Source organism: Opisthorchis viverrini (genome assembly GCF_000715545.1).
Source record: "Opisthorchis viverrini unplaced genomic scaffold opera_v5_333, whole genome shotgun sequence".
In the NCBI taxonomy this organism is placed as follows: Eukaryota; Metazoa; Platyhelminthes; class Trematoda; order Opisthorchiida; family Opisthorchiidae; genus Opisthorchis; species Opisthorchis viverrini.
Window position 1 is genome coordinate 208,847 of NW_008751992.1, and position 9,998 is coordinate 218,844.

Below are 9,998 nucleotides of genomic sequence, written 5' to 3' on the forward strand. Positions count from 1 at the left end.
CTCTTGCGTGTGATTCCATGAACCTTCTATTGCCAGATCAACACAACATACAGCTGGCTTCATACCCATCAGTCACTGCACCCCGTATGGAGTGCTACTGCGATATGTTTGACACTCACTCCGAAACACAGCGCAGTATGCTGTATCGCCTATTATGAATACCAGCTCAGGTGGCTAAAAACAGCACACAACAATTTTCGAGAAATACACTCATTTGCAAATCAATTTGGTTTTAACGTTTATGGCATTCTACAACTGAGTGTGCTGCACATAGGCCGCCTCATGATTCAGTTGGCACGATATTCGAGATATCGCAGTATATTTTCATATCATAAACGAGGGATTCAGTTGAGTCTCGTAAAAACCAAATTGATTTGCAAATGAGTGTATTTCTCGAAAACAGTCCAATTTGGGTTCAAGTAGAACAAAAGGTTGACGGAAACTCGGGGACTGCGCCCACCCGATGAGCCCCAAGAAGGGCGAAACCGGTCGCAGGCTGTCGAAGAGTTTTCAGCAACCTTGTGAGTAGCTCCCTTTATGAAAAAAGCACACAACAATGTTGACGAAATGTTACATAGCCTACTTTGTTTACGTGATGATTATTCTACTGAAGTACTCATACATATCTAAGTGGCGCACTATATCTCCTTGGTTTTGGAGGGCCATTTTAAATTTCCGACAGAAAAATAGTCCTTTATTTTTACCAAAATGGTTTAATCAAGATTCCATGGAATATGTTTCAATCTGCAAACAAACTATTTGATACATCCTAAGAAACTTTTTGTGGGCTTTTGAGTAAACTTTATGGTCTTTCTGGGGTGTCAGCTCTACATTATGAAACAATTTAATAGCAAATCGCTGCAGTGCTTCAGTCGGATTTACACCGTGCATCCCTTAAGTACGCTGTGAAAGTTCATTTCCCCGCAATCTATTCTGATCAAAATACTGCGAAAATTACTCATAATTAGTAAATAGAGTAGGTGCTGCTTGCATCTTGCAGATGCAACCCAGAAGATGATAAATATTGGTGAGAAAAATAATATACAAGTTATGAAAGCAGTTTCAAGCTATGGTTATTTCATCTTAGCTTGTTCCGGAAACCGGGGAGCAATATTGATGGCACAGAGATAATGTCATTTTGGCCTTAAATTTGCTTCGTTTCCAGATTTAAATTTATAGCCACTCTTATAGGTTTGACAGCTAAAATGGCACAACCAAAAGTGATGGGCTTCCGCTACAATGAGAGACACTTTATTTCATTATCCCAGGCCTCAGTTGCACAGGAAACCGAATAAAGAAAGAGTAAACTGGTCGAAACTTAATGCTGCGGATGCAATAGATAGGACCGCTGAAATCTCTTGTGTTTTGTTTACGTCTAAAAATAATCATGCCGGTCAGGGCAATCCAGGTTTTTCTGCTACTACTGAGACTCGAAACAAGTAGAAGCATCGATACGGATTTCCACCTAGTACTTGTATGCCATGACCAGCGTCCTGTTCATTAAGTGCACGCTAAATGGCAAGGATGAATTGAAATATAACTTGCTGTCATAGATATACTATAGAACGTGCGATAGAGTGAATTCTGCTTGCTTAACAGGGACTGTTTCGATAGCAGCTCTACCATGTCTACAGTATAGCACAACGAACGTTGGAGTGATTAGGAATGGAAACCTGACACGGAAAACATAGGTTGACTGAACAACTTTGCAGCGTAACATGCGTGCAGCCACACGATAAATAAACTATCCATCGGAATGCACACATTCATCTCATTTCAGGCCAAGATTTAGTTTTTACTGGTGTGTAAAAGTTTTCCACCCAGACAGTTTTTTGTTCGTTATTTCCAGTTCCCTCATCATTTGGCTGCTCCTGAAGGTATCGTCGGGTATAATCGGTATACGGTCAGAAGCACGTAATATATGCAAACCCGAAACGAGTGTGCGTGAACAAAGACACAAAGAGCAACGTATTATTTTCAAGGGTGGTTACATTTCGCCTGTATGGAATTTTGCAGATAAACTAGAACAGAGTTCGAAGTTCTTTCGGGTGCCTACACACAGACTAAAAATACTAGGGACGGATGTTGAACAATCGACAAATCGGACAAGAATCGGTTTCTGGTAACCTATAATTTCGAATGTAAAGGCATCCACTTCCCGTTGTGCCCTCATATTTCTCTTATGGGACGGAAATTCTTCTCCAGTTAAGAACCGTTGCCGTAATGCGTTGAAAAATGGTCACATCAAGTAATACTGAAGGTTGTTTACTGGAGCCTGATATTCAAAGGATAGTGAAACGGACACGGATATTTGTTTGGATAACGGGTGCTAGAGAAAGGTCATTAAAGCGCGGTCGTAATTGTAAACGTTGTCGTAGAAACCCATAGGCAAAAAGCTGGGAGTGCTTTTGTGCCGACAGCTGAATATGCAGGGCGTACTGTAAGTTTTTTATGTCCTAATTACTCTACCTGGCCTTCAACTTTATGTTTAGGGTTGGACAGAAAAGAGATAACTCAAAGTTACAACTGTTTAGGGGCACTATAAAGACTGAGATGAATGATACTACGGTCGCAGTTTTGTTTTTGCTTCAACTGAACTTTGTTACCATGATAAATTTGAGACCAGTTAATAGTTTCGTTCAACACAGACTTCGTTATAATCGGAATGCGTCCGAAACAGTCACACCAATAGAGTACGGTCACCAAAATCACCAGAAGAAAACAGCACTATATGAATGATATGAAGAGAAAGGAATGCTCAACAGACCATTATGGAGTATATTACTTGGGAACGTTACTTGCCTGCAGTCGTGAAGAAACAACTCACTGTTGATCCCTGTTACGTATACAGCGATTCCACAGAGAACAATAGATCCAAGTCAAGTATGTTGCTGTGTGCACCTGATAAAAGTGAAATTTATGCATTCAATTCTTGCAGGGACGAGACCTCTGAAATCCTACCAAGCGACAGTACGGCCATCGGCTAGATTGCATCAACTTCCCAACCAAATGGCCAACCGTCTGCAGTGACTTTCTCACTATTGGTTTCAAATAAACAATTGAAGGAAGTATAGCAAGGATATTCAGTCTGAGGGCAAGAATAATAAGTTCGAGAACAAGAAAGAAAACTAAACAGTTATTACATGCTGATTGTTTCCCAACATGTAAAATGAACAACTGGAATGAGATCCAGCTGTATTCTTTCCGATCGTACATTGAAACGGGAGCAGAGAAGGCAGTGGGACCAGAAATTAAGACATGTTATAAAGGCCAACCTACTTTAGCTTAGTGTGACTGGGTGGTACTCAAGCGTGGTGGCCATCCCAGGTAGAACTGAACTTGCTCTCTGAGGCGAGCGGTGAGATGGATATTTTGAATCCAAAAGCAGATCACTGAATTGCTGAATCTACAAATTGTTGATCTGTATGGGCACAAAAATCTACTAATGTAAATCCAAATCATTTGGAAGCATGTGTCCTTGCTGGAGAAAACGGAAACACTGAATACGAATGCTCAACTTCAGTCGAGTTGTCCAGATAACTTAATTAGAATGGTAAGTGGTGACCCCGTGGATTAGATTTGTATTCTGTCTTGCCATCGTCTAAACTGTCCCGCTGATTCTCAGTGTACTTTTGAATTAGGCACACAAATATATCAGCTTCAAGAATGATGAGTTGTTCAAATAATTGTCTACCAAGAGTAAACAGTCGAGAATTTCGAGTAAAATGTGAGGAGATTATTCTTTGTAGGTGAGTTGATCGCCTAGCTGCTTCCTCTAACCGGTGCAACTAACCCAAGCACCCAGATAGAGAAATTGTTAAGCTAAGATACCAACGATTGATCGCGTGTGTGTGTTGGACGCAGCCGTATGAGTTCGTTTCATTTTACTGATAATGCGATCCTGGTACGATGCCTTTAATGTGTGTGCCTGGCATGGTGTCGTTCATCCATCATCCCCCTGAGCACCAGCCCGACACATCACCTGAATTGGCTCCAGGAACGCGCTCAGGAGCTATTCAAGCAGTCACGAATTTTGAATAAGTCAGTCATCTAGAAACACACTCATTTGCAAATCAATTTGGTTTTAACGAGAGACTCAAGTGAATCCCCCGTTTACGATATTCTACAACTGAATGTGATGTACACAGGCCGCCTCATGATCCAGTTGGCACGATATTCGAGATATCGCAGTATATTTTCATAAAGGAAACTACTCACAAGGTTCTTGAATACTCTTCGACAGCCCACGACCGGTTTCGCCCTTCTTGGGGCTCATCGGGTGGGCGCAGTCCCCGAGTTTCCGTCAACCTTATGATCTACTTGAGCCCACTGTTTTCGGAAATTAACTCATTTGCAAATCAATTCGGTTTTCACGGGAGACTCACTCAAATCTCTCGTTTATGATGCGCCCACCTGATGAGCCCCAAGAAGGGCGAAACCGGTCGTGGGCTGTCGAAGTGTTTTCAGCAAACTTGTGAGTAGTTTCCTTTATGAAAATTAGTCAGTCATTTCGTTCTCCATCAAAACCAGCTCACGGCAAGTCAATTCCATTTGAACATGTGGAAATTTGTGGCCATTCACCATGCACGGTCGATGAAAAGTATTCAACTGTTTGATTAGCGAAACAACGTTCCCATAAGGAAAATTAAGCGGATTTTCTGGAAATCCGACCAAGAGTCGGTATCCCCAAATGGACACACGTCAAGGCGAATGTAGGTGCACCTTGCGATTTGGCGAGAGGTTGTACATAAATGATGCAAGCTGTTTGATTCTAGAACAAACAGTTCTATTAACAAACACTAGGAAGTATTATTTTGAACTGTGTAAGTTGCAGTAAAACTTCTAATAATGTAGATTGGTCTTGAATGGGAAAAACTCCTCCTCGAGATTGTCACACTCACCTATTTCAGCGAATCTTAAATTCCGCACGTTGATCAAGCAAAGTACAAAGCCTTTTAGCATACTTTTCATTCATGGAACTTCTTGGACATCCAGTCTGTTTACCGGGTCCGACACAAAAACCAGAAAGGTGTTCCCATAAACGAAGACCTCATTTGGTTTCTGGGCTGCTGTAGCCCATGTCACTGAATCCACTTAATTGTCTCACACAAGCTAGTTACACTAGAGCAGTGTAAGTATACCCAAACACGAGTATCAACACGCACCCCCTACAATAGTTAAAAGAGTGGATATTGTCTTGTACTACGTTAAACACATTAAGCTGTCAGATGTATACACCGAATCTTCATGTGTAATCCTGTTACTAATCCTAACTACTCTTTGCAATGGTACTTAGGCATAATCGACTGATGTGAATCTGCACTTTGATCGTATTTATAACAGAACACCAATAATGCGAATCAAGACAAGAAGGATTTTTGGGTCACGTTTACTGTCATTTGAACTGAATGAAAAGCAAACAGTCAAACGGGCTTGTTTACCCAGCATAACGTTTCACTGGCAAACATTGTTGTCGCTAAAAACAACGGAGGTACAACCGCAAAGTAACACTACCAGTGAGGTTGCTGAACTCTTCGATCATCATAAACGAGAGAGTTGTTTTCAATTGAACCTTCTGTCAAAAAGAATTGTGTGAAAATGAGAACATTCGTCGAGGATATGACTTCGTGAGGATGGTAACGGATGATAAAATGTCGCATTTTATGAAATTTTAATAGTTCTGGTGAATTTGGGGTATGCCCGCGTAACTTAGTCACAAAAGAGTACGGGTGCACATTTAAACAGCGCTGGCGGCAGTGAATCGTCTAAATCGACTCTATAGCCGCTGAATATGGGGAATGCAAAACCTTAAGGCCAACTTCCCAGAAACCTTCGGCAAAAGCATCCACAACTGGTTCGAACTCGCCCTTGTAATGTAATCTCAACGACTGCCATCAAACTGAATGAAGGATGGTCGGCAGTTGGGAGAAAACACCGGACAGTCCTCTCCCCCAAGCTAGATCGAATTCCATCATTGATGATACCGTGTGACACGGTGGTTTCACCTACCATTTGTAGCGAAGTATATCGTTCCATTATGCAAACATTTTCACGCAACTCAAGAAATTATGGACTGGTAATTTCTATAATCCGCCCAAGAACTTTTATCTTTGACGTTGCTGTTCCATTTTTCGAGTTGTTAAAACTGACTTTTAATTTTGTGGAATATGAATAAATCCTCAATGTGTCAGCTGCGACTTGCGGTGTCATAGGAATAAACAACGAAATATGTTTCATTAACCACTTTTTGACATCCGTTTTTATTCAGGTGGCATTGTAATCAGTCATTCCTCAGTCTTATAATTTACAGTGATTATTCAAAGCACGCTACTAACAAAGTAGACCTCTTGCTTCCAAGTGGTTGTGCAGTGCAGTGGTCAAGCGATGATGTCCATCATATGAAGACCAGCTCCTCGTGAGAGCTACCTTTAGTGATGAGCATACCGTCCACAGAGTTACAATAGTCCGGGCAAAAGGGAACTTGAAAACTTTTAACAAATGCCCTCATTTTTATATCAATATGGTTTCCACGGCTGACTCAAACGAATCTCTCGTGAGTAGTTTCACTCATGGAAATATACTGTAATATCTCGAACATTGCACCAACTGAAAAATGAGCCGGCCTGTGTGTAGCATAATCAGTTGAAGAATATGGTGAACAAGAGATTCGGTTGCGTCACCCGTGGAAACCAAATTGATTTGCGCCTATCTGATCTGTCTCAAGAAGAATGAAAGCGTCCGTGGGCTCTCAGAAAATTTTCAGCTACTTTGTTGGTTGTTTCCATCCTGTAAACATTATTTCGAAAGCGTTACGTTTATTCATGGGCTCTTTGTGATGCACAAACATGACAGTTTTTTCAGGCGCATCGGACCGACACTGCGGGAATTGTGTTGTGACGAAATAAGCAAATGAGCCGTTGTGAATGCAAAAGCATAAAGAGTTAGGCAAAGCAAACTGCATTTCGGGGGCAATGTCAACCCGGATATGAGTTGTCTACTTGGGAGACATAAAGGAGGCACATTTTAGACTGCTTACTCATAAGTAACCCAATTTGGAGTTGAAATTAGGTACGTGGCCAGCAGGCAGCATGATTTAATCCGGAACTCGTAACATTTTGCTAATGACGTAAATTGTCTTTGTTGGATTGCGCATACGGCCCGTAATCTCACTTGAGTGGAATGGATGATCCACCGCTATACTCTTCCAACTTCACTGTGTTTCATGCGTTACTTTTCGTGACATCATGGCTTCAGCAAGAAACTGTCAGAAAACGACTGGAGTTGGTTTATTCCACCGCATCGTAACTTATATGGCCCAATAAACTCGGTTCTTCGAAAGGAACACAAAAGTCTTCAGTCAGTGGTTGTGCACTGGGGTGTTCCGAACAACCTTGAGGGGTTTGCACAAAACTCCTGGTCAAGTACTTAGTTCATGTCTTTCACTGAAGGATTTACCCAACTCCGTCGAACCATGAAGCGTTTACATTCAACTAATGAGCCTTTCGGCATGAAAAAGTCATCTCTTTCGATATTCGTTCCTCAATACTTTCTGTTTATGCCATCTAACTCTGGATCAATGCTGTGTGTGGGAAAATATAGTCACTCCCATAGATTCAGTATAATTATTAATGCTGGTAAGTGAAAAATTTACCCTGAAATTTCTTCGGGCCTGAAGTTTGAACTTAGTGAATTCGTGTTCTTGTTAGCTAGACAGTTGACTTTAAAGGTTTTTTATATATAGATTTGCTAATATTGTACCACTTTCAACTGAATAATTGTGGTTTAGTTGTAGTTTAAGCGTTTCTTCAGCAATGAGCGCCCAAAATAAAGGCTGTCATGTCTACAAACACGGCATGTTCTAGCCCGGAAATGCGGTTTCCAATGGTATTAGGATAATATATTCACTCAGCTATTACTACTGGACCGAATGCCAAAGGGTGACCACCTAACAGTTGAGAACACCTCGATAGAGATCCTTCTGCTTTTTGGGCTCAAGATTTCCTATTGGCTGTAAGATCAGAATCCTGTACACAGTAATCAAATCCAAGAGGAACAATGTGATATACCAAATCAGTTGTGGTGACTGCAACCACTTTTACGTTGAACAAACCGTGAGGAATTTATTCCCACAAATGAAGGAACACAACATGACCTTCAAGAGACATGACCCCCTATCCTTGATATCAATACACGAGGACCAAGAAGGCCATAAATTCACTCTGACAAACGAAAACATTTTGACACACGAAGACACGAGACATGGAAGAGAATTTCTGAATCATGATACTCCAGATGCATTGAGTTTGATCCAATTTGCGCACCACCACGTGCAAAGGACAAACATCTTAACCAGGATTCTCAAGGAGTGCAGAATATCGGTTTCACGAACAAAGAAACAAGGAGCTCCTTGGAGTCAGATCAATGATGGTCACAAGCCGGAACTCGGAAGGGTCAAGAACAAAGGTCACTCCAACATCGACCAGAGTACAAGGGTAGGCGATGCCAAGCTCAGCTGGACATGGACGAACCAGGACAGAGGATAACAGTGCAACCAATGGAACCGACCGACCGAACAGCCAATTGTGATCTAATGTCAGCTCCGGCTAGCAGCACGTATATTAACACGCACGCAACACTACTCAACAACACGTCACTACGCGCCACTGCGCTCTCTACCAAAGCACTGATGATATCACCTCGGTTGGTGAAGAAACGTTTGCAATCAGATTGCCCTACTCAGCGAACAAACCAACGGCCATCTACCAGCATTTTCCTTCATAGAAAACAGTAACCATTTGCTACTTTTTTTCACTTTTATTCCTTATGTTTCAGGTTCACCGCACAATTGCAATGGTAGGTTGGTGAATGGATGGACGGATGACTTTTACTTCCACTTGACTTGTTCACAACGGCAACTCATCCATTAGTGCTGAGTGGGACAACCTCGATTTTCCTAGCTTTACCACTTTCCAGTCCAACAAACCGTATCTAATAGAAAATCAATCCTCACCATCATAGGCATTATGCAGCCTCATGGTATCTACTCCTGTATCGGCCCATAAATATGTTGGTATACATCAGAATGGCTACCTTTTCATTCGCTACATAAGCTTTTATGTGAACTAAAATATATTTTCCCGGAGACCCTGATGGCTGACTTTGGGGTGTGCCAACAGCATCACTACTACGTGCAAACTATCCGAATATGAGTCAAACGTACTCATTAGGAAATTCGTGCCTGCCTGAAACTCCTATATTACAAACTGAGAAGTACAAGATGTTGCAGTACGCCAGCTAAACGTAAGCGATCTGACTCTATTGTCTCCTTAAGAAAATGAACCAAACGCTTTCTGCACATTGTTGAATGAATGGCTCGCACTTCAGTTCAGGCGTACTTTTCTTTTGGACCAAACAAACTTTCACAGTGACAGACTGTGTACTTTTTCTACTAGGGACACCGCAACAGGTCTTAGCGGCGTGCAGCTAACATACTGTTCTGTCGATTACAAGCCTTCGGCAACACAGTACTTACGTGATTCCAAAGTATTCATCAGGCCACGTGCTGGCATATTGCAGATACTTATGTGGGCATGAGTAGTTGACAACTTATCTGAAAGTTCAGACGAATGGCGTAAACTGTTTCAACACTCTGCCGAAACACAACAAACCAGGATGTCGGTATCCTGGACTACCGAAGACCAGGAAGTACTGCAGACCTTGCGGATACAGAACAATCCAGATGGCAATGATGGCGTCGAAGATGGAGAAGAAATACTATTACTTGAGGAGGTTAAGGTGTCAACTGTGCTTCGAACAATCCGGTTCATTTTCAAATCAAACTTGTTGACCTTGTTTCTTGAACCGACAATTTATTAGGCCTACCTGTTTCAATTGTTATCCCGAAATTATTTCAAGCTCGTTCTTCTGTTTTCCTGTTTACTGTTGGAGAGGTGAAAACAACATTTTATCCCCTTAAAGTTTGATGTTTCTCGAAATCA